This window comes from Netta rufina, assembly GCF_964035555.1.
Source record: "Netta rufina genome assembly, chromosome: 6".
NCBI lineage: Eukaryota > Metazoa > Chordata > Aves > Anseriformes > Anatidae > Netta > Netta rufina.
In genome coordinates, this window is record NC_140129.1 from 30,861,802 (window position 1) to 30,865,719 (window position 3,918).

A 3,918-nucleotide genomic window follows, 5' to 3' on the forward strand; every position below is an offset into this window, starting at 1 on the left:
CTCTGAATACCACATTCACCATGCTATTGAGAAAAATAATAAGCTTAGGAAGGGACTGCATGTGTAACCTTCACACATGTTGGCAAGAAGGGAGTCATTTGAATACCAAAGCGAGTTGAAGTGCATGTGTGGGTACCTGCTCTGTCTGGAGATTCGATCAGAAAAAAATAAATATTTCTTAATGGAGAGCTGAATGTGATTTTTACTTGCACTGAATATTCCCATAAAAGCAACTTGCTAAAAGTCAAGCCAGGCAGTTTCCTTAGCACAATGCTACAGGGTTTGGATATAATCTGACCCTGTATGTTCAAGAGAACACAGAACAGATTTTGATATTTGTGCTTTTGTACATTCCTGTATGAATAATCACAGTGATTCACTGAGGCTAATTGCAACATAAGGTACGATTGAAAGTGAATTGAAGTATTGCCCAATATGCTAATAGTTAACTGATCCCTTGCTGGGCATGCATGGTATTCAAGATAAGTCAGGCATTCTCATAAAAAGGGCCTAAAGCAAAGGAACAAATGTTCTGTACTGATTCTTGCAGTATTACCATGAGAGGCATACTGTGTATGTAGGTTCTATAAGTAGAACATGCAAAGGGATTAAACTGGAAGTTATTCCGCAGGGAAATCCAGGAAAGTTTCTGTTTTTCACATCCTATAAAGTAAAAAGTAGCTATAGTCTTTTCAGTGCAGACTCTTAAGTTACACCAAAACCAAAAGTTTATCAGATGAAAAACTGCACTGACAGAGATATGGATTTTGGGCTTTGCCAGTGCATTGTCTTCAGATAGTAAGGTTTCAAAATATTTTGTCATTAAAGGTTAAGCTAGCTGGCTCTCAAGTTGGAAGGCTTTCAAGCTGGCACACCAACTTGAAAAGGCATGTAGTGCTCCAAATATGTATTTTAATGTCCTCATTCTTACAGTAAGGGCTAACAAAATTCATGTTACCTGTTTGTTTGTAAAATGTTGCCCAACCTAACACATTCATTAATAACATTTGCCACAGTATTTACCTAGTACAGTTGTTCAAAAGCAGCAGAGTGAATTAAACACTTGGATAAAATGCTTGTTGGTTTTGTTATACATGTATTTAAGATACTACACACGAGCACATTCTCACAAATTTTCTGTGGTCTTCTTCAAAGACATCCTTATAGTCCTGATGACGTCTGAGACAACATTGTAGAACTGCAAATCAACTTTTGTTATTTTTACATTTGATTAAGGTATTATTTTTGGAAAATTTCCTGCAGTCTTTCAGCAGGACAAGCAAGAAATGTCAAGTTCACAGAAATGTGTTAAGAGTTTCTTTCTCTGTATATTACCAAATAGATTGAATAAACCTATTGTAGGAGTACTGAGCATTCAGAAATAGTGCCTTGATTTTTTTTCCACTTTTAAGCATGCAGCATTGTCACTAGGAATAGATTTATTTTGTATGGAACACAATGTTTTTGAAGGGTTTCCACTGTTGACCTACTTGACTAATAGTCAAACTTGGGCTTCACATACTTGTGATAATTGAAAAAGATGCTGCATGCCCCCCGCTCTGTTGGAGAGAGCATTCCTTATTCTGCTAGAGAGGAAGCAGACACATTATTTAACCCATCAGAGAGGGTATTTTTAGTTACGTCTCATTTTGTCTGAAGCAAATTAGGGAGTACTTATTCATGGCTTAGCCAATGGAACTGTGGATGCTATAATATTCAGATAATTGGAAAGACTGGTACTATTTTTCACTAGCACTCTGCTTGATCCAGAGAATGGCATCTGTCTATGTGACTTACAAAGTCTCCTCCCCTAGTTTCTTGAACTAAATACAAAATGAATAACATGGCACTACAGTGATATTTGTGGTCTTTTTTTTTTTTTTTTTTTTTTTTTTTTTTTTTTTTTTTCCTTCTAGAAGCTAATCTGAAAGGTCAGTAGTTTGGATCAACTGAAGACATATTTTTTTCAAAAGCCACATAACAAGGAAAAATACCCAAAAGGTATAACGTGAGTGTTTCTAAAGCATCCTCTTGTGAAAAGCAATTTAGAATGGGAGGTCAAATATTGGCAGCAAAACCTTCTCAAAAGGTGGTGAACATCTGTTAAGGTCTGAACAAGTGTTTCAAAACAGAGACTAACTTGTTTACCTATCATAGATTCAATTGCTTGCAGCTTCAAATGTCTGAGTAACTCTAAAGGCTTGTCACAGCAGGGCTTTTGCTCAAAAAGCCATGGCATCACTGCATGCTCTATGAATCATCGTGCTCCTGCATTTCTGAGGTGGCCCTCTTGGATATTTATTTCCTGTGTTCTAAGAATCTGTGATCTGGCACTTCTCTTGCAATTGTACTTGTCACTTCTTCAAGGCTTGGTTTTACTCCAGTGAGCTTCTCTGCTTTGCTGGAAATGCCAGTGGTTACAGATACCTGCAGTGCCTGCTAAACTTCAGACTTGCTGGTGTGATTTAGCATGACTGGCATTTTTAAATAAGAAAAACCACTAAGTTAAAAAAGGTGTTTTACATGTTTGCAAGTTATGAGTTTTAGTCAAGTAATTTTTTAATGACATGGTAAACATGGAAGCATAGAAGCCTACCATACATCCTCTAAAGCAAGTAGATTCTTCAGCTGGGATTGCTTGAAGTTTTCACTTCTCTTGAGTGTGTACTATCTAGAAGTCTTATGAAGAAGGTAGTAATGCAAATTTGTTCCAGCCAAGAAAGTAAAGAGATACAACTCGGAATGTAAGAACAGAAATCACAAATTTCCTGGCCAGGGCCAAGCTATGTGCTTTTATTCCTCATCTCCCAGGTGTGAGCGTGTGGAGTCTGCAGTGAGGGTACAATACAAAGGCAGAGAATCAGACGGCATTTGGCTGGGCTGGGAATACTGCTGCATCACTCCCCAGTTGCCCTCACACTAACTTTTATACAGGAACAAGACATACTTGTTACAAGAAATCGCAGACTAGTAGCATACAAATATTTCTGAAGGCAAAAGTAAGCTTTAATAGGAATTCAGTGTTTCTCCAGACAGAGTGACTTTTGCAGATTTTGGCTCTGTCCAGAAAACTGAATTTCTATTTAAGTCATCACATTTCCAGTCTACTTCTTCCTTTGTGTTTTCTGGTTTATTTTTTGATGCACATTTTGTTGCTATTCCTAGCAAATATAATAGGCAGTAGTGGTGTCATCACCATAATAATCAAGGGGTATAAACAGGCTCCTGTTTGTAAATTTCTTTCCTTACTAGTTTTGGTGTATAAAGGACCATAGGCTTTTTTTTTTTCCTGTTCATTATTTTGAAAAAATATCATTGGACTAAATATATTTTGAAAGTTAATGTTTTTAGTTCATCTAAGTCAGAAATCTTGGAGAGCAGCCACATCAAATGAGATCCTGATAATTTGCCATGACTTCACCATGTGCAGCTCCATGAAATTACATGCCTGCCATATGGCTGCTACTATAGCTATGCCAAAATCAACCAGTAACATTGTAATTTTGCTTGTGGCCCTTCCTGGAAGAAATCTACATATGTCAAATATCACAGTAAAGAGTTTTCTTGTTTAGCTCTCTGTATTAGTCCACCAACAACTGCTAAAACTTACTTATATTAAAATATTCAGAACATGATGGATAAATTATTAAGCAATGTACTTCATAGGAAATGCATGCAATAAAGTGAATATTGTCTAATGGATAATTGAGACCTGATTTACCTTGGTTGTTTCTCTAGCTTTTATTATCAGTCATTTCTGGCCTTAAGGTATGTTCAGTGTGATGCACTGGAAATTAACCCACCTTTTAATTTCAATTTATACCAGTTTAAGTGGCAACACGCTGACCCAGGCAAGCTCAGATTCTCAGCTTGGTTTAATCATACTCTCCTGGGCATTTCCAGAATTGCTGCACCTCT